Genomic DNA, 22993 nt, shown 5'->3' on the forward strand with positions numbered 1-22993 from the left:
CAATTTTTGCCAATGGCTTTGCGGAATCTCTTACCTAAAGGGCCAAGAAACGCAATTTTCAAACTCTGCTTGTTTTACAATGAGCTTTGTCAAAGGACTATTGATCTTGAAAAAATGGAGAGTATAGAGGATGAAGTGGTTGTGACAATGTGTTTACTAGAAAAATATTTCCCTCCATCATTTTTTGACATTATGGTACACTTAACACTTCATCTTGTGCGAGAGGTGTGCCTTGGAGGACCAGTAAAATTCCGTTGGATGTACGCCTTTGAAAGGTATTAAATTTATTTAAGTCCTTATTATTAATAGGTTTTAATGTAGCTAAAATCTATAAAGTATGTTTTCAGTATATTGGGTTCTAAAAGTTCAATTATTCACCAAATATAGATACATGAAGGATTTGAAAGCAAGTGTTAGAAATCACGTAAGGCCTGAGGGATACATGGTTGAGTCTAACTTGGCGAAGAGAGTGTGTCATTTTTCGCTGAGCATATGAAACGAGTTGAAGTGAATAAAAGCCCAGAAAGTAGAAATGAAAACTATGAGGATGAATCCAATATTCAAGAAAGAAAACCACTGTTAAAGGGGAAAGTTGTAACATTTGGAAAACCACATCGTTGCATTTTACTCAATTTTGAGGAAGTTCAGCTGTACATTGAGTAAGTAACTTTGTTAAACGTAGCACTTTAAAGTATACATGGGAAGTCGAAATACTTAACATTTACCTTTGTAATTAAGCCGAAAACTAAAGAGCTTGTCCGTATAGAACCTCGCTTACGGAGAAACGAAGGTGCTTTAGGAGCAAGGCATGTCGAATATGAACTCCACTATTGCGAACATGATAGAGAATAGGTAGTGGAGTATACCTCATAACATCAGGGTACACTTACCCGACATAATAATGAAAATGGAGGAAGAGGTGAGTCTGGGGAGAGAAGAAGACAGAGTGATATGGTCGATGTCTTTGAGTGGAGACTTTAAGCTTAAAGATACTTACAGCAGCTTAAGGAACTCAAGACCGAGCAGTAAATGGCATGGAATTATCTGGTTTACGAATAGAATACCAAGACATTCATTTATTGCGTGGTTAGCAATGCGGGGAGGCCTCAAAACAATGGACGTGCTGATGGAGAGAAAGGTTGTGACAACAGACACATGTGTGCTATGTTGGTAGGAAAAGAAATGACGATACATCTATTTTTTCAGTGCAACTATTCAGTGAATATATGGCAGAATTTGATTGCAAGGGTGGGGTATAGGAAGCAAAGAAGTCAGACATGGCGAGAGGAGATCAAATGGGTGATCGAGAAAGCAAAAGGGACGGGTTGCGAGAAAGATACACTGAAGTTGATTTTTAATGGGTTTGTATATGAGATCGGCAAGAACGGAATCGAAGGGTGTTTCAGAATAAGCAGGTAGCAGCAGAGCACATTATACAGGTGGTATTGAATGATGCAAAGACGAAGCTTCAATCATGTCAGTACAAGCTCAAGGAAGGACCAAGTAAAATGCGACTGGAACAGTTGTGGAGTTTACACATTGAACTCGAGAGGACTCATGTCAGGTGGTGCAAATGGGAGAGAGGTGGAGAAGATGTAAGCATCTTGAATACCGACGGGACATTGCAAGGAACGCAAGGTGGGTGGTCAGCAGTGATAAGGAATCATAGTGGAGAAGTTTTGGCGGCAGCAAAGGGAAGAACAGACTTCAAAAGTATCGCAATCATTGAGCTACAAGGCTTAATGCACGGGATTAAGTTGGCTGAAGCCCACAACATAGTAAGGATTAAAGCCCAGACAGATTCCAGTAATGTGGTCTCATTCCTGAAGGCCCATAGCTAGGCCCAAAATCAATACCCATGGCAGGCAAAGAATATAATGGATGATATACACTACTATATAGGGAAATTGGAAGCATTTTCTATTGTCCATGTATATAGGGAAGCTAATAAATTGGCAGACGCACTGGCTGCCAATATTCCTAATCATAGCTTCATAGAGATAGTACCTAGCTCATTTTCTGAAGATGTTAAGAAAATTGTATATGAGGATGTTATAGGCACGGAATATGCAAGAATGTAAAAACTCTATTATTTATTTATGAAAAGGCGTAAGGGACCTCTCTAAAAACCCTGCTTACCTACCAAAAAAAAAAAAAAAAAAAAAAAAAGGCATGTCAAATATTTCAATGAGTGGTTTAAGCAAGAGGTGAGGATCTGATTTACTTTTACGTTTTATAAACTTTTAGGGTATTTACTCTTTGCGAGTACTTGACTATGTCTTTTTTTTTTTTATGTACTTGAAAATGAGAAGAAAGTGAAGCCTGTATCTAGCTTGTTAGATTCGCTTTCTGATGGTCCAGATCCTGATGTTGTGAGCTATAAAGGTTATGTGATAAATGGCCACCGCTTCCACACTAAGGATGGTAAGAAAGGAACTCAAAACTCCGGAGTATCACTGCCCGCTAGTAGCTTATGTAGGGCAAGTGCTAAGGACAACAGGCAAATCGAGCAAGTTGTGACCTATTATGGTGTGATCAAGGAAATAATTTTGCTAGATTATGGTACATTTCAATATCTGCTATTCAAGTGTGATTGGGCAAACGTACGAAGTGGGGTCAAAGTTGAAGAGGGATTGACGTTAGTCAATCTGCATTAGAGTTTAACACACAAGCAGGATCCCTTTTATTCTTGCATCCCATGTTGAACCTATTTTTTATGCTCGAGAATCAAGTGACAATAACTAGTATGTGGTTTTGAGAGTACCTCCTCGTGGATTTCATGACTCCAAGTGTAATGGTGAGGAAGATCTTAGCAATGTGACCACTCCACCACCACCTTTTGCAAGTGCGGGGTAGTTGATGAAGTGGAAGGTGATTAGGGTGATGAAGTGGAAGGTGATTAGGGTGATGAAGTGTATGAGCGTCGGGACTGTGAGGGAACTTGGGTACTCAACAAAAAGAAAAGAAATAGAACTTAACTAGGTCTGCAACGTCGGATTGGTTTTACAGGTTGATTAGGACTTTAATCCCACACTTGGGTGTTGGTGGATTATTAAGACTATTTTGCAGTTTCCTTTTTAATTTGTTGATTCAGTGTGTTTAGACAATGTTGCTATAGTTTTCTTGATTTATTATGTTATGCTAGATGCATCTTTTCTTGAATGTCGGCACTGATTTCTTGATACATACTGTTGATTTATAGTTTTGTTAGAACTGTGTAAGCACCATAATACTCTTAATTCTTTGGGGATGATTATTTTCTAATCTTTCATTGTACATGTGAAGAAAAATGCAAAAGAACTAACTGCAGTAAGTTGTTTCATATTCATATATAGTTATGTCACACTACCAAAAAAATGAGTTTACCCAACAAACCCCATAGAGATTACCCGACGGTTCCCGTCTGTAGGACGTTCCCTGCAAAGTTTATCCATCGGGTATTATTTTGCCATCCGTCCAGTGAGTTCTTCCAGCACTTCATGTGTTTTGGTTATAACCGACAGTTATGCGAGCTTTTATCCGTCGGATAGTTTGACGATTTTTAACCCTCATTTCTTTCCGACAGACGCCATAAATATGCCGACTTTTGATTAAATTTTTGTTGTACTTATTAACTGTCCGATTTGTTATTGCGAGTTTCAGCCGTTGGCATATCTATTCCAATTAGAGATCGAGATCTCTACAACCGAGTACAGAGATCATCTCTGTAACTGTGTTATCTCGTCGTTGATCCGAATCCGAGATAGGTGTGTGTGCCTCGATACCTGTGTGTGTGCTCCGAGATGTGTGTGTGTGGTACAGAGATCAATCTCTGTACCCGGTTATAGAGGAACCGGTCTCTTCCAATTATCAGGGCGCCAAACCAATTTCAGTTCCCACCCTAAATTTTCTGAAAAAATCAAAAAATAAAGAAAACCCTAACTATTATCCCTCTCACTCAATCTTGCTGTCGATTGCCTTCCTCTCACTCACGCTTCAAGAAGGTAACACCTTCTCAAATCCCTTACTCCCTCTCACTCACTCTCTCTCTCAGTCACATTCAATTCAATGTAAAATCAAGTTTTAATTGGATCAATACGAATAATCTCTTGTTTTGACGATTTTGTAAGTTGTTTTGTAACACTTCATCAGGTTGAAGTCATCAAGGTAAATAATTGGTTAAAATTTATAAGCCATCAAGGTAATAAATTTGATTATTTTGATTATTTTGATTAAAATTTGATTTTTTTCCTTTTGCATTTGGTTTTTTTGTAGTAGTTGTGTTGTACAACTTCACCTCTGCAAGTAAGCGTTCCTCTTCTGTTAAACAAATACTTCATCAACGTTTTAGTTCTTGAAATTGGATTGAACCTATTTTTTTTATTTCATTACATGTTTTCTAGTTTTCTAGTAAACTTTCTGTATCTTGATTAAGCCTCATGAAAGTACTACTATTGACGGTACTATTGTTGTTGTTCCTCATTAAAGTACTACTGTCATGTTTGTTTTGCGTTTTTAGTGTTTTATAAGTAGGATTTAAGTAATACCAACTGTGGGTTTAGTTTCTTTTTTGGATTACTATGTGTTAAATGGTTTAGATTTGTTGAAACTTGTTGTGTTTTGATGGTCATAAACCAACTTGAGGTTTTGTTTATTACGTGTTAACTTCTTGGTAAACTAATTAGCTTTTTATACATGTATAGAGGTTATAACTTATAAGATGACTTTATATTTAGCTTGGTTGTATCTAATATAATTGCGAAAAATATAAGCTGTTCATTGCATTGATTTATTCCAAAACATGAGTATGTGGTTTTTTGGGAAATTATTTAAGATGTGTTTTCCTTTTAAAAGATGTATTAATATATGTGTTTGACTCTAGTTTCATCTAATTTTGTACTCCATTTTGGTACTGAATATTAGGTTAGTGTATGCGTAGAGTTAGCTTAATGTATGCCTAGAGTTAGCATTGTAAGTCCCTCCACAGTTCACGCTTCACACTGGGAAGCATCTCAAATCTTTATTTACCTCTACACTTCCCTCTTCCTACTACATTCTTTCTACCTGAAATAATGCATGCACTGTAATGGAAAACCATGGTTGTAGTACTAGCACTGCTTCAGCCAATGCTTTTTATGAATGTAGAGTCATTTCCAGCTCTATCGGACAAAATAACTGTGCTGCCTGGGCAACCCCATGTTAGCTTCCAGTAGTATTTATGCTATGTTACTATAGATGTGAAGAAAAAAAGATCTCTATTTTACTACTTTGTTGAAGCAGAGATGGATCCAGCTTTAAAGCCTCTTGTTCTCTAGTTGAACGGAGGTCAGCACTTCCGCCTCACTTAATTATAAGACGTTTATGTGTAGGGGAAAGAAGGAGCAAACTCTTTTTCTTTTTCTATGTTCCTATGAGAAGATTCAAATATCTTTCTGTTTTCTTTGTAGGTCCTGGTTGGAGCATTTTCTGAAAATGGGCCTTTTAGACCAAGTGGAAAGGTTTTGGTGAGAAATGAGCATAGCTGGAATAAAGGTATCCATCTAATTTCTCTTGAATGTACTTTCTCTTAACATTTATGTACAATGAGTGGTTTAAGATCAGCTTTGCAAATTGATACTTGATTCACATTTGTTCTGCAGAAGCAAATATGTTATACTTGGAGACTCCAGTGGGTGTTGGATTCTCTTTCTCCATTCAAACCTCTTTTGAGACTGTAGATGACAAGATAACAGGCATGTCTCATCACTTTGAACAATTACTTATTGACAGTACTTGAAATGAAGTTAGTTTGTGATACATTTTAAGTGCTACTACTTGGATTCAAATTAAAGTCCATTTGTATTTAGATTACCAAAAATCTCTTTGAGGAAACTGTTGCGAATTTGGATGCTTAAGCCAGGGATAATCTTCTATTTTTGCTACATTGGTTTGATAAGTTTCCGCAGTACATCAAACGAAACTATTTATTACCGGGGAAAGCTATGCAGGTAAACTAGAATGTTTGTCAATCTCATCATCATTTGTTCATCGTAGAACATAAGAGCAAGACTGATTACGAGTATGTTGCAATTACCAGGGCATTATATCCCACAACTTGCAGAGCTGATGATTCAATTAAACAAAAAGAAAATGTTGTTTAATTTGAAAGGAATTGCTGTAAGTAGCTAAAAGAATTCAACTTAAGGAGTTTATTTGGAATGATAATAAATTAAACATAAATCTTGTTGGATGATTTTGTTTGAGCTGATGTCTTAATTTTCCATTCCAGTTGGGCAATCCTGTGCTGGAATTTGAGACAGATTTCAATTCAAGAGCTGAGTACTTCTAGTCTCATGGATTGATATCAGATGCTGCATACAAAATTTTCACGTCAGCTTGTAATTATTGTCGATATGTGAGCGAATACTACAGGGAATCTGTTTCCCCTATATGCTCAATGGTAATGTCCCAAGTGGGTAAAGAAACAAGTAGATTTGTAGATAAGTACGATGTCACCCTAGATGTTTGCACATCATCGGTCTTCTCACAATCCAAGATTATCAGTCCCCAAGTGAGTTGATCCATAGTATTTCTACTCTTCTCTAATGAACTGATTTAGTTTACCCCTTTTCTTTCTTGTCCCTCAATATATCTTACAATGTCAATTTCGGCTTCATTCTAATCCACAGCAAGTCACTCAGAGTGCTGATGTCTGCATTGAAGATGAAACTGTAAATTATTTGAACCGAAATGATGTACAGAAAGCTTTCCATGCCTGTCTCGTGGGAGTAAACAGGTGGACAGTTTGCAGCAGGTAAAATCTCTAACCTTAGTCCAGCAAATTATACAGTTAGAGCATTTGTGAAGAGTGTACTCTTGGCATTAACCTTAAAACAGGTAAGCACCATTGTGCCACTAGTTCAGAATGTTGACTTGATGAGTACCTCATGAAAGGAGAATATATAACTAATCAACTCTAACATTAGAATCATAAAGCTAACAGTCGTAACGGACGAACCAAACTCCTATGAACATTAGGAGTCTATTTCATGAGGATCCTTTTTTAGAATCCTTGTGGCGATTACTCTCCACCAAGTATACTGTAAGTGTATATTAACACTACAAAGCTCTTACGAAGAAGCTATTATCATGTTAAGTTTTATGTTTTTTTTTTTTTTTTGGTTGGCAAGCCTGTTTTAAATGAGATCAGTAACTCTTTGATGCTAGCGGAGTTCGAGCCCCAGACCTCTAGTATCATCACCCAAAGGTTTTACCGGCTTTGCTAGTCGGCACCTGCAGATTAAGCTTTATGTTCTCTCTAAATAAGCTATTCATTGGCTTTTTTTTTATTGGTACCCTCTTTCTTTTGTAGTGCTGGGATTTCTTGGATCCATATCTTCTCAAGTGAAGTGAATAATTGTTTAATTCTTTCTTAACATGTATGCAGCATCCTGGATTATGATGTACTTAACGAAGAGATACCCACGATCAACGTCGTAGGCTGAATTGTCAAAGCCGGAATCCCAGTCCTAGTTTACAGGTGAAGTATCAATGATAGCAGCAATAAGAGTAGGCTAAGTACCTTCTTGTCTACAACGTGGGGCAAAACTCCTGGCTCGGCCTTTACAACTCTTGGGCTAGGCATTTTTTCAGAGGTTTCCCTTGGGGTCTCACTCTCATGCTTTCAAGGAGTGAACTCAACAGAGGACTTGCAAGATCTAGTTAGGGAAACTTTGCTATATGGAGAGTGAGATGCTTCTTCGCATTAAGTAGCAAGGACTGGATATTGTACCCTGAATACTCATTGTAATATTTCGGACACTTATCTGGATATAATGCTAATTAGTACCTTTTTGTTCTTTTTTATTCTCATTTGTGCATTTGAATCCAGGTGAAGCGTCTTCTACCTGATGCAGTAGGGACGACTTGCAATCAGCGTCTTGAGAAAGTTTATGGTACAGAGCATTCACATATTCTCCGAGTTCCTTTCAGAACTGAGAAAGGAATTCTCTGCAAATGGATTTCAAGGATTGAAGTATGGCCATACTTGGAGACATTTACTGAGGTTAGACTTTCTTTTATGCTCATCTCATCTAGTCACACAGGTAACTGGAGAAGAATTATTGGTAGCTCAAAGCCATTTTCTCATTGCCGTTTCATGCACTCTAAGAAACTAATTTTTCTTTGTATGTATTTTTCTGCAGTGCACCATTGCCCATGCTCTTGAGAAAACAAAGTATCCTGATTCTGACATATACTAGAAAAACTTTGAAGAGAAGTACCACTTCTCATGCCAGTTCACAACTGATTTATATGCCATGAACCATACAGATTTCATCATCACTAGTACATTCCAGGAGATTGTTGGAAGGTATGTTCACTAGATGCATACTAACTTTATGGTCTTTTAATTTTCAGACCTAATATTTGACCTTTTTTCTTCTAAATTCTTACAGCAAGGACACTGTTGGACAGTATGGACAATGTGCGGTCTCTTCTCATTTCCTCTCTGTTTGTGCTTCCTCGTTGGCATCATATACATGCGGTGCACGTTCATCTTTGTCTGTTCTGCACCATTTCTTTAGGGGTATATGTATGCGTCTCCACTTTTTTATTCTTTATGGTAATGAACGTGTACAAAGTCCAATTTTCCGTTATGTGACTCACTATGTTTTCTTTGTTCAATATCACCTCATTATCTTCAACTTTGACAGCTGGGATTCAAGTTTCTTGCAGTGGCTCGTTTTGTTGAGGAGAAAAGGTGTGCATCCTTTTTATTCATTATTCTTGCTTGCAAAGAAAGATGGGTGTTGATAATTTGGAGGATTTGATATCAACAAATGATACTTCAATCCACGAAGAAAGAAAGCTAAAAAATAAGAAGAAGAAGAAGAGAGCTGTGGAAAATGCGGATGTACTACCTGTTGAAGATGATTTGAATGAACCTACCATTGGTGAGAAACTTGCAAGTTTAGAGTTACTTGAAGATGATAAAGTCAAAACTCCCGAAATAGAGATGACTTCTCCCAGCACTAAGCCACCAAGTGCAGATTTAGTTCATGTGTTGCTTAAGAAGGCACTACGTGCTGATGACCGTGTATTATTGTTGGATTGCTTGCACACGCGGGACGAAAAGGTTTGTCACTCTTATGTCTTATCCTAACAAAATAGGGTTAAAGTAAAGTTTTACTAAAATTTTAATTAATTTCCAAGGCCAGGCATGTATTCTTTGTCTTTAGATGTTAATATGCCTGTGCTGTGTATCTGTTAACTTGAAGGATATTACTGGTCATTTGTTGCCAATGCCATTTTCTGTACTGTACTGATCAGCACATTGGATTCTCTCAGGTTATTGCAAATTCAATCTCCTTTTGACTCCATCAGACGTTCTCAAGCTCTTGGATTTCTTGATTTCTATGGTTCAGTCAAGGTAAATTGTCTGTGATATTCATGGGTTGTTGGATTACACACATCTGATATTTATAAATGTTTTAACTGGTTACCTCTGTACCATACAAATATGTGTCTGAACCTTGAATTCACAAGGTACAGAACAGAAACATTTTTTGTTCTCCCCCCTTTTCATCCGAGTAAAATTTGATTGGAGTCAAAACAAAATTAGCACTTCCATTTATGGTTGTTATTTTTGTATCCAAATTGTTTTAGTGATCTTGATGTGAGTGATGGCATGAGTGAGTGACATTATTGTTAGTAATGGATGCAAGTATTTGGAAGAAAGGGTGTAGAACTCCACCATACAGATGTATCGTCCCATTTCTACAGACGCTACGGGCATCCATCGCTTGCTGCTTGTGGTGTTGTATTAAAGCCTCAGGGTTTTATGCAAAGTTTTGACCATAGGTGATTGTATACTTTTTCAATGCGTTTATATGAATTATTATTTTATGCTAAATTGTATCCATCGGTTGCTGCTTTTGGTGTTTGTATTGTTGCGTTTAGCATTAGGATTTTACTAAAGTTTAGACCTTACGTGATTGTATACTATTCTAATGCGTTTATATGAATTACAGTTTTGGGTTAAGAGTATCAAGAACATGTTTGGAGTAAAAAATCCTGGCCTATAGTGCCATGCATCACGTTCTAATGACCTGGAAACCCCCACAGCCCTCCTTGATGTCCGTATGAGCTTTACATGTAGCAAGTATGAGAATGAACTAGAAGTAGACAACTCGTAACTATTCTCTGGCTCAGTAACAGTTGTTCCCATGAACACCCTGGCAGTTTCATGTGTTTGTCACTATTCAAAAAATGGATAATTAGATATAGATGATCTTAAAAAACCTTTTCTTACTCATCTTTGCAGATAATTGGAAGCATTTGTGCTATCTCTGCTGGTCTAGAACTGGGAAAAGAAGGGCCACTGGTGCACATCAATTCCTGCATTGCTTCCTTGCTAGGCCAAGGTGGACTAGACAAATACTGCTTGAAATGGCGTTGGTTACGTTACTTCAATAACGACAGGGACAATATGGATCTGATTATATGTGGAGCAGCTTCAGGTGTATGTGCTGTTTTTCGCTTAGCTGTAGGGGGCGTTCTGTTTGCCCTAGAAAAGGAAGCAACATGGTGGAGGAGGCCTGCTATGTGATATAGGGTGAGTGTTGTCTTAGATTTAATTTCATACTTTGTAAATGTTAGTTTTAGTAAAACCATTACCTTGTAAGTTATTTGGAATAGCTTTAGCAATACACTAAGGGCTATTTGTTCAGTCTTAAATTTAAATTTTGCCCCGATATTGTTCCTATCTTAGCTTGAAGTCCTGTTTCTCCTTTGATCAGTCATGTGAGGCAAGATTATTGTAGTCATGCAAGTCGCAAACTATTCAATGTTTTTGAGCAGAGTGTTTTAATTTTAGCATTTTGTTGTTCTAATTGTTTCTTTATGAATACATTGGCGCTTGTAGCATTTGAGTGGGAACCTTCAAGATGTAATTGGAGGGTAAAGAATGTAGTGTTGGGATTGGGATACCAAAGAATTACTACAACCAATATTTTTTTTTAAAACAAAAAACTAATACCCGATGGATACCAACTGTCTAGTAGTAAACTACCCCGACGGACCTATCCGGACGACTTTATAAGATCGGGTCCTATCCGGCCGGATAGTGACAGGCTAGAATATCCGGACTGACTATAACAGTTGTCCTATCCGGACGGCTAGTGATGCAAAGAAGCCTACCCGACGGTTAACAAATGGCCGATCCATATTATTCGACGGTTCTTGGCGTGATAATACCCGACGGTCCAAAGTAGTGGGAATATCCGTCGGTAAAGATCATAAACCCCAACGACCTGTTCTGACTGTTCATAACTGTCGGAAAGCTATGCCGACCGAGTGTTTTCCGACGGTCATGTAGCAGTTTTGGTCTGTCGGGTAATACCTTTGGCGACTATAACCACACTTTATACACCGACAGAATGCAAAACACTTGACAAAATGCATCTATCTGGGAATTTGCATTAGAATGAATACATAACACTTGATTGATTGAATGTACGGGAAACACTTGATGGAATACACTTGATTGATTGAATGAAATACATAACCTGTGAGCTGGCATTATAATGAATGAAAAACACTTGATTGATTGAATGAACATACCTACAAACGAGCATGCATTAGAAAGAATGCAAAACACAAGATTAAATGCACCTACGTGTGAGCTTGCACTATAATGAATGCAAAACACCGGATGGATTGATTGATTGTATAACACTCATGTGCTTATCGCTTTTTTCCAAATACAGCCCTATTCCGGAACTAATACCTCAAAAGGCGTGCTATAGAGCCAAAAGGAGACAAAAGGACCATAAAAGGGACATTATGGAACAACTGGGAAAATGTGCCAAAAAGTCAAATTGTCAAAAGTCAACGATCAACGATCAAAGAAATAGACAACGAGAAAAGTGAACTAAAGGACCCAAAAACTCGAAAGCACAGGAAACACTTTAAGGCTTCAACGATCAATGACTAAACACTATGTAAGACAAGGACTAAGCTTCTAAACCCTAAACCCTAGCCAAGATCATATAAGTTAGATCTAAGGTGAACAACTTCCAAACCCATAACCCCACTTTATACACCTACAGAATGCAAAACACTTGACTAAATGCATCTACCTAGGAGTTTGCATTAGAATGAATACAGAACACTTGATCGATTGAATGTATGGGAAACACTTGGTGGAATACACTTACGTGTGAGTTTGCATTATAATGAATGAAAAACACTTGATTGATTGAATGGACAAACCTACAAGCAAGCTTGCGTTAGAACGAATGCAAAACACAAGATTGAATGCACCTATGTGTGAGCTTGCACTATAATGAATGCAAAACACCGGATGGATTGATTGATTGTAGAAAACTCATGTTCTTATCGCTTTTTCCAGATACTGCCCTATTGCGGAACTAATACTTCAAAAGGCGTGTTATAGAGCCAAAAGGGGACAAAAGGACCCTAAAAGGGACATCATGGAACAACTGGGAAAATGTGCCAAAAAGTCAAACTGTCAAAAGTCAACGGTCAGTGATCAAACCCATAGTCAATGATAAAAGTGAACTAAAGGGCCCAAAAACACGAAAGCATAGGAAACACTCTAAGGCTCCAAGGATCAATGACTAAACCCTATGTAAGACAAGGACTAAGTTTCTAAACCCTAAACCCTAGCCAAGATCATATAAGTTAGATCTAAGATGAACAACTTCCAAACCCCATAACCCCACTTTATACACCGACAGATTGTAAAACAATTGAATATATGCATCTACGTAGGAGTTTGCATTAGAATGACTGCAAAACACTTGATTAATTGAATATATGCGAAACACTCGATGGAATACACTTACGTGTGAGCTTGCATTATAAAGAATGAAAAGGACTTGATTGATTGAATGAACATATCTACAAGCAAGCTTGCGTTAGAACGAATGCAAAACACACGATTGAATGCATCTACGTGTGAGTTTGCACTATAATGAACGCAAAACACCGGATGGATTGATTGATTGTAGAAAACTCATGTTTTATCATTTTTTCCAGATACAGCCCTATTCTAGAAGTAATACCTCAAAAGGCGTGTTATAGAGCCAAAAGGACCCTAAAAGGGACATCATGGAACAACTGGGAAAAAGTGCCAAAAAGTCAAACTGTCAAAAGTAAACGGTCAACGATCAAAGCCATATTCAACGATAAAAGTAAACTTAAGGGCCCAAAAACTCAAAAGCACTGGAAACACACTTAGGCTTCAAGAATCAATGACTAAACCATTTGTAAGACAAGGACAAAGCCTCTAAACCCTAAACCTTTAACCCTTGCCTAGATCATATAAGTTAGATGTAAGACAACTTCCAAACTCTATAACCAAACTTTATACACCGACAGAATGCAAAACACTTGACTAAATACATCTACGTGGGAGTTTGCATAAGAATGAATGCACAACACTTGATTGATTGAATGTATGCAAAAAACTTGGTGGAATACACTTACGTGTGAGCTTGCATTATAATGAATGAAAAACACTTGATTGATTAAATGAACGTACCTACAACCGAGCTTGCGTTAGAAAGAATGCAAAACACAAGATTGAATGCACCTACATGTGAGCTTGCACTATAATGAATGCAAAACACCAGATGGATTGATTGATTGTAGAAAATTTATGTTCTTATCGCTTTTTCCAGATACAACCCTATTCTGGAACTAATACCTCAAAAGGCTTGTTATAGAGAAAAAAGGAGACAAAACGATCCTAAAAAAGACATCATGGAACAACTGGTAAAAAGTGCCAAAAAGTCAAACTGTCAAAAGTCAACGGTCAACGATCAAAGAAATAGACAACGATAAAAGTGAACTAAAGGGTCCAAAAACTCAAAAGCACAGGAAACACTCCAAGGCTTCATGGATCAATGACTAATCCTTTTGTAAGCCAAGGACTAAGCTTCTAAACCCTAAAACCTTGCAAAGATCATATAAGTTAGATCTAAGATGAACTACTTCCAAACCCCATAACCCTACTTTATACACCGACAGAATACAAAACACTTGACTAAATGCATCTACCTGGGAGTTTGCATTAGAATGAATAGAGAACACTTGATGGGATACACTTACGTGTAAGCTTACATTATAATGAATGAAAAACACTTGATTGATTGAACGAACGTACCTATAAGCGAGTTTGCATTAGAAAGAATGCAAAACACAAGATTGAATGCACCTACGTGTGAGCTTGTACTATAATAAATGCAAAACACCGGATGGATTGATTGATTGTAGAAAAGTCATGTTCTTCTCGCTTTTTCCAAATACAGCCCAATTCTGGAACTAATACCTCAAAAGTCGTGTTATAGGGGCAAAAGGAGACAAAAAGATCCTAAAAAGGACATCATGGAACAACTGGGAAAAAGTGCCAAAAAGTTAAACTGTCAAAAGTCAACGATCAAAGAAATAGACAACGATAAAAGTGAACTAAAGGGCCCAAAAACTTGAAAGCACAGGAAACACTCTAAGGCTTCAAGGATGAATGACTAAACCCTATGTAAGACAGGGACTAAGCTTCTAAACCTTAAACCCTTGCCAAGATCATATAAGTTAGATCTAAGACAAACAACTTCCAAACCACAGTTTATACACCGAGAGAATGCAAAAGACTTGACTAAATGTATCTACCTGGGAGTTTGCATTAGAATGAATACAGAACACTTGATTGATTGAATGTATGGGAAACACTTGATGGAATACACTTACGTGTGAGCTTGCATTATAATGAATGAAAAACACTTAATTGATTGAATGAACGTACCTACAAGCGAGCATGCGTTAGAAAGAATGCAAAACACAAGATTTAATGCACCTACATGTGAGCTTGCACTATAATGAATGCAAAACACCGGAAGGATTGATTGATTGTAGAAAACTCATGTTCTTATTGCTTTTTTCAGATACAGCCCTATTTCGGAACTAATACCTCAAAAGGCATGTTATAGAGCCAAAAAGAGACAAAAGGACCCTAAAAGGGACATCATGGAACAACTGGGAAAATGTGCCAAAAAGTCAAACACTCAAAAGTCAACGGTCAACGATCAAACCCATAGTTAACGATAAAAGTGAACTAAAGGGCCCAAAAACTCGAAAGCACAGGAAACACTCTAAGGCTTCAAGGATCAATAACTAAACCCTATGTAAGACAAGGACTACGCTTCTAAACCTTAAACCCTAGCCAAGATCATATAAGTTAGATCTAAGATGAACAACTTCCAAACCCCCCACTTTATACACCGACAGAATGCAAAACAGTTGACTAAATGCATTTACCTAGGAGTTTGTATTAGAATGAATACAGAACACTTGATTGATTGAATGTATAGGAAACACTTAGTGGAATACACTTACGTGTTAGTTTGCATTATAATGAATGAAAAACAGTTGATTGATTGAATGAACGTACCTACAAGCGAGCATGCGTTAGAAAGAATGAAAAATACAAGATTGAATGCACCTACGTGTGAGTTTGCACTATAATGAATGCATAACACCGGATGGATGGATTGATTGTAGAAAACTCATGTTCTTCTCGCTTATAGAGCCAAAAAGAACCTAAAAGGGACATCATGGAACAACTGGGAAAATGTGCCAAAAATTCAAACTCTCAAAAGTCAACAGTCAACGATCAAAGCCATAGTCAACGATAAAAGTGAACTCAAGTGCCCAAAAACTAAAAAGCACAGGAAACACTCCAAGGCTTCAAGGATTAATGACTAAACCATTTGTAAGACAAAGACTAAACCTCTAAACCCTAAATCCTAGCCTTGATCATATAAGTCAGATATAAGATGAACAACTTCCAAACCCTATAACCCCACTTTATACACAGATAGAATGCAAAACACTTGAATAAATGCATCTACGTAGGAGTTTGCATTAGAATGAGTGCAAAACACTTGATTAATTGAATGTATGCGAAACACTCGATGGAATACACTTACGTGTTAGCTTGCATTTTAATGAATGAAAAACACTTGATTGATTAAATAAATGTACCTACAAGCGAATTTTCGTTAGAAAGAATGCAAAACACAAGATTAAATGCACCTACGTGTGAGCTTGCACTATAATGAATGCAAAACACCGGGTGGATTGAGTGATTGTAGAAAACTCATGTTCTTCTCGCTTTTTCCTGATACAGCCATATTCCGAAACTAATACATCAAAAAGCGTGTTATAAAGCCAAAAGGAGGCAAAAGGACCCTAAAAGGGCCATCACGTAACAACTGGGAAAATGTGCCAAAAAGTAAAACTCTCAAAAGTCAACGGTCAACGATCAAAGCCATAGTCAACAATAAAAGTGAACTCAAGTGCCTAAAAACTGAAAAGCACAAGATACACTCCAAGGCTTCAAGGATTAATGACTAAACCATTTGTAAGACAAGGACTAAGCCTCTAAACCCTAAATCCTAGCCTAGATCATATAAGTTAGATATAAGATGAACAACTTCCAAACCCTATAACCCCACTTTATACACCGACATAAATGCAAAACACTTGAATTAATGCATCTACGTAGGAGTTTGCATTAGAATGAGTGCAAAACACTTCATTAATTAAATGTATGCGAAACACTCGATGGAATACACTTACGTGTTAGCTTGCATTATAATAAATGAAAAACACTTGATTGATTGAATAAACGTACCTACAAGCGCGCTTTCGTTAGAAAGAATGCAAAACACAAGATTGAATGCACCTACGTGTGAGCTCACACTATAATGAATGCAAAATACCTGATGGATTGATTGATTGTAGAAAACTCATGTTCTTCTCGCTTTTTCCAGATACAACCCTATTCCGGAACGAATGCCTCAAAAGGCGTGTTATAAAGCCGAAAGGACCCTAAAAGGGACATCATGGAACAACTGGGAAAATGTGCAAAAAAGTCAAACTCTCAAAAGTCAACGGTCAACAATCAAAGCCATAGTCAACGATAAAAGTGAACTCAAGTGCCCAAAAACTGGAAAGCACAGGAAACACTCCAAGGCTTCAAGGATTAATGACTAAACCATTTGTAAGACAAGGACTATGCCTCTAAACCCTAAATCCTAGCCTAGATAATAAAAGTTAGATATAAGATGAACAACTTCCAAACCCTATGACCCCACTTTATACATCGGCAGAATGCAAAATACTTGAATAAATGCATATACCTAGGAGTTTTCATTAGAAAGAGTGCAAAACACTTGATTAATTGAATGTATGCAAAAGACTCGATGGAATACATTACGTGTTAGCTTGCATTATTATGAATGAAAAACACTTGATTGATTGAATAAACGTACCTACAAGCGAGCTTTCATTAGAAAGAATGCAAAACACAAGATTTAATGCACCAACGTGTGAGCTTGCACTATAATGAATGCAAAACACCGGATGGATTGATTGATTGTAGAAAACTCATGTTCTTCTCGCTTTTTTCAGATACAGCCCTATTCAGGAACTGATACCTCAAAAGGCGTGTTATAAAGCCAAAAGGACCATAAAATGGACATCATGGAACAACTGGGAAAATGTGCCAAAAAGTCAAACTCTCAAAAGTCAACGGTCAACGATCAAAGCCATAGTCAACGATAAAAATGAACTCAAGTGCCCAAAAGCTGAAAAGCATAGGAAACACTCAAAGGCTTCAAGGATTAATGACTAAACCATTTGTAATACAAGGACTAAGCCTCTAAACCCTAAACCCTAACCTAGATTGTATAAGTTAGATATAAGATGAACAACTTCCAAACCCTATAACCCCACTTTATACACCAACATAATGCAAAACACTTGAATAAATGCATCTACGTAGGAGTTTGCATTAGAATGAGTGCAAAACACTTGATTAATTGAATGTATGCGAAACACTTGATGGAATACACTTATGTGTTAGCTTACATTATAATGAATGAAAAACACTTGATTGGTTGAATGAACGTACCTACAAGCGAGCTTTCGTTAGAAAGAATGCAAAACACAAGATTGAATGCAACTACATGTGAGCTTGGACTATAATGAATGCAAAACACTGGACGAATTGAGTGATTGTAGAAAACTCATGTTCTTCTCGCTTTTTCCAGATATAGCCCAATTCTTGATCTAATACCTCAAAAGGCGTGTTATAGAACCAAAAAGACCCTAAAAGGGACATCATCGGACAACTGGGAAAATCTGCCAAAAACTCAAACTCTAAAAAGTCAACGGTTAACGACCAAAGCCATAGTCAACGATAAAAGTGAACTCAAGTGCCCAAAAACTGAAAAGCACAGGAAACACTCCAAGGCTTCAAGGATTAATGACTAAACCATTTGTAAGACAAGGACTAAGCCTCTAAACCCTAAACCCTAGCTTAGATCATATAAGTTAGATATAAGATGAACAACTTCCAAACCCTATAACCCCACTTTATACACCGGCAGAATGCAAAACAGTTGAATAAATGCATCTACGTAGGAGTTTGCATTAGAATGAGTGCAAAACACTTGATTAATTGAATGTATGCGAAACACTCGAGGGAATTCACTTACGTCTTAGCTTGCATTATAATGAATGAAAAACACTTGATTTATTGAAGAAACGTACCTACAAGCGAGCTTTCGTTAGAAAGAATGTAAAACAAAAGATTGAATGGACCTACGTGTGAGCTTGCATTATAATGAATGCAAAACACCGGACGGATTGATTGAATGTAGAAAACTCATGTTCTTCTCTCTTTTACAAGATACAGCCCTATTCCGGAACTAATACCTCAAAAGGCGTGTTATAGAGCCAAAAAGACTCTAGAAGGGACATCATGGAACAACTGGGAAAATGTGCCAAAAAATCAAACTCTCAAAAGTCAACGGTCAACGATCAAAGCCATAGTCAACGATAAAAGTGAACTCATGTGCCCAAAAATTGAAAAGCACAGGAAGCACTCCAAGGCTTCAAGGATTAGTGACAACCATTTGTAAGACAAGGACTAAGCCTCTAAACCCTAAACCCTAGCCTAGATCATATAAGTTAGATATAAGATTAACAACTTCCAAACCCTATGACCCCACTTTATACACCGACAGAATGCAAAACACTTGAATAAATGCATCTACGTAGGAGTTTGCAATAGAATGAGTGCAGAACACTTGATTAATTGAATGTATGCGAAACACTTGATGGAATACACTTACGTGTTAGCTTGCATTATAATGAATGAAAAACACTTGATTGATTGAATGAACGTACCTACAAGCGAGCTTTCGTTAGAAAGAATGCAAAACAAGATTTAATGCACCTACGTGTGAGCTTGCACTATAATGAATACAAAACACCGGACGGATTGATTGATTGTAGAAAACTCATGTTCTTCTCGCTTTTTCCAGATACAGCCCTATTCCGGAACTAATGCCTCAAAAGGCGTGTTACAGAGCCAAAAGGAGACAAAAGGACCCTAAAAGGGACATCATGGAACAACTGGGAAAATGTGCGAAAAAGTCAAACTCTCAAAAGTCAACGGTCGACGATCAAAGACATAGTCAACAATAAAAGTGAACTCAAGTGCCCAAAAACTGAGAAGCACAAGAAACACTCCAAGCCTTCAAGGATCAATGACTAAACCCTATGTAAGACAAGGACTAAGCTTCTAAACCCTAAACCCTAGCCAAGATCATATAAGTTAGATCTAAGATAAGGAACTTCCAAACCCCATAACCCCACTTTATACACCGAAAGAATGCAAAACACTTGACTAAATGCTTCTATCTAGGACTTTGCATTAGATTGAATACAGAACACTTGATTGATTGAATGTATGGGAAACAGTTGATGGAATATACTTACGTGTGATCTTGCATTATAATGAATGAAAAACACTTGATTGATTGAATGAACGTACCTACAGGAGAGCTTGCATTAGAAAGAATGCAAAAGACAAGATTAAATGCACCTATGTGTGAGCTTGCACTATAATGAATGGAAAACACCGGATGGATTGATTGATTATAGAAAACTCATGTTCTTATCGCATTTTCCGGATACAGCCCTATTCTGGAACTAATACATTAAAAGGCGTGTTATAGAGCCAAAAGGAGACAAAAGGACCCTAAAAGGGACATCCTATAATAACCAGGAAAAAGTGCCAAAAAGTCAAACTGTCAAAAGTCATTCGTCAACGATCAAAGAAATAGACAACGATAAAAGTGAATCCAAGGGACCAAAAACTCAAAAGCACAAGAAACACTCTATGGCTTCAATGATCAATTACTAAACTCTTTGTTAGACAAGGACTAAGCCTCTGAACCCTAACCTAGATCGTATAAGTTAGATCTAAGATGAACAGCTTCAAACCCCATAACCCCACTTTATACACTGACATAATACAAAACACTTGATTGATTGAATGCATGGGAAACACTTGATGGAATACACTTACGTGTCAGGTTGCATTATAATAAATGAAAAACACTTGATTGATTGAATGAACGTACCTACAAGCAATCTTGCGTTAGAAAGAATGCAAACCACAAGATTGAATGCACTTACGTGTGAGATTGCACTATATTGAAAGCAAAACACCGGATGGATTTATTGATTGTAGAAAACTCATGTTCTTATCGCTTTTTCCAGATACAGCCCTATTCTGGAACTAATACCTCAAAAGGCGTGTTATATAGCCAAAAGGAGACAAAAGGATCCTGAAAGGGACATCATGGAACAACTGGGAAAAAGTGCCAAAAAGTCAACTGTCAACAATCAAAGAAATAGACAACGATAAAAGTGAACTAAATGGCCCAAAAACTCAAAAGCACAGGAAACACTCTAAGGATTCAAGGATCAAAGACTAAACCCTTTGTAAGACAAGGACTAAGCTTCTAAACCCTAAACCTTAGCCTAGATCATATAGAGTTAATATACCTGCAGTTAGTTATATAGAGTTAATTCCTAGTTCGTTCTCGGAAGATGTAAAGAAAATTATTTACGATGATGCAAGAGGAAAGAAATATGTGAGAGAATGTAACAAGTTATGATTATTATTTTAATGAAAAGGGGTAGGGGACCTCTATAAAAACCTCGCTTTCCGATAAAAAAAAAAAAAAAAAAAAAAAAAAAAAACACCATAGCCTAGATCATATAAGTTACATCTAAGATGAACAACTTCCAAACCCCAAAACCCCAATTTATACACCGACAGAATGCAAAACACGTGACAAAATGCATCTACCTAGGAGTTTGCATTATAATGAATACAGAATACTTGATTGATTGAATGTATGGTAAACACTTGAGGGAATACTCTTACGTGTGAGCTTGCATTATAATGAATGAAAAACCAATGATTGATTGAATGAATGTACCTACAAGCGAGCTTTCGTTAGAAAGAATGCGTAACAAAAGATTGAATGCACCTACGTGTAAGCTTGCACGATAATGAATGCAAAACACTGGATGAATTGATTGATTGTAGAAAACTCATGTTCTTATTGCTTTTTCCAGATACAGCCCTAATCTGGAACTAATACCTCAAAAGGCGTGTTATAGAGCCAAAAGGAGACAAAAGGACCCTAAAAGGGACACTATGGAACAACTGGGAAAAAGTGCCAAAAAATTTAACTCTCAAATTTCAACGATCAAAGCAATAGTCAATGATAAAAGTGAACTCAATGGGCCAAAAACTGAAAAGCACAGGAAACACTATAAGGTTTCAAGGATTAATGACTAAACCATTTGTAAGACAAGGACTAATCCTCTAAACCCTAAACCCATGCCTAGATCATATAAGTTAGATCTAAGATGGACAACTTCCAAACCCTATAACCCCACTTTATACACCGACAGAATGAAAAACACTTGACTAAATGCATCTACGTGGAAGTTTGCATTAGAATTAATGCAAAACACTTGATTGATTGAATGAATGCGAAACACTTGATGGAATACACTTACGTGTTAGCTTGCATTATAATGAATGAAAAATACCTGATTGATTGAATAAACATACCTACAAGCGAGCTTTCGTTAGAAAGAATGCAAAACACAAGATTGAATGCACCTATGTGTGAGCTTGCACTATAATGAATGCAAACTACCAGATTGATTGAATGATTCTAGAAAAGTCATGTTCTTATCTATTTTTCTTGATACAACCCTATTTTGGAACTAATACATCAAAAAGCGTGTTATTGAGGCAAAAGTAGACAAAAGGACCTTAAAAGGGACCCCCTAGAATAACTGGGAAAAAGTGCCGAAAAGTCAAACTATCAAAAGTCAACGATCGACGATCAAAGAAATTGACAACGATAAAAGTGAACTCAAGGGGCCAAAAACTGAAAAGCACAGGAAACACTATAAGGCTTCAAGGATCAATGACTAAACCCTATGTAAGACAAGGAGTAATCCTCTAAACCCTAAACCCATGCCTAGATCATATAAGTTAGATCTAAGATGGAGAACTTCCAAACCATATAACCCCACTTTATACACCGACAGAATGCAAAACACTTGACTAAATGCATCTACGTGGAAGTTTGCATTTGAATTAATGCAAAACACTTGATAGATTGAATGAATGCGAAACACTTGATGGAATACACTTACGTGTTAGCTTGCATTATAATGAATGAAAAACACCTGGTTGATTGAATGAACGTACCTACAAGCGAGCTTGCATTAGAAAGAATGCAAAACACAAGATTAAATGCACCTACGTGTGAGCTTGCACTATAATGAATGCAAAACACCGGATGGATTGATTGATTGTAGAAAACTCATGTTCTTATCGCTTTTTCCAGATACAACCCTATTTCGAAACTAATACCTCAAAAGGCGTGTTATAGAGCCAAAAAGAGACAAAAAGACCCTAATAAGGACATCATGGAACAACTGGGAAAAGGTGCCAAAAAGCCAAACTTTTAAAAGTCAACGGTCAACGATCATAGCCATAGACAACGATAAAAGTGAACTCAAGTGCCCAAAAACTAAAGAGCATGGGAAACACTCCAAGGCT

General features: G+C 37.2%; 2 pseudogenes across 1 annotated transcript; both read left to right on the forward strand.

Moving 5' to 3' along the window:
* The first annotated feature begins 1508 nt into the window (after positions 1-1508).
* Positions 1509-10712, forward strand: LOC147481796 (serine carboxypeptidase-like 45; annotated as a pseudogene). The gene is made up of 16 exons (XR_015205475.1): positions 1509-1806; positions 1903-2039; positions 2313-2603; positions 5427-5511; positions 5619-5747; positions 5875-5966; positions 6056-6135; positions 6248-6529; positions 6648-6772; positions 7406-7764; positions 7850-8023; positions 8163-8329; positions 8415-8581; positions 8673-9094; positions 9307-9388; positions 10283-10712. The product of XR_015205475.1 is annotated as a serine carboxypeptidase-like 45 (transcript).
* On the forward strand, positions 7510-8219 carry LOC147481797 (sucrose synthase pseudogene; annotated as a pseudogene).
* Positions 10713-22993: the final 12281 nt, after the last annotated feature.

This window comes from Coptis chinensis, chromosome 8, assembly GCF_015680905.1.
Source record: "Coptis chinensis isolate HL-2020 chromosome 8, ASM1568090v1, whole genome shotgun sequence".
Classification (NCBI taxonomy): Eukaryota; Viridiplantae; Streptophyta; class Magnoliopsida; order Ranunculales; family Ranunculaceae; genus Coptis; species Coptis chinensis.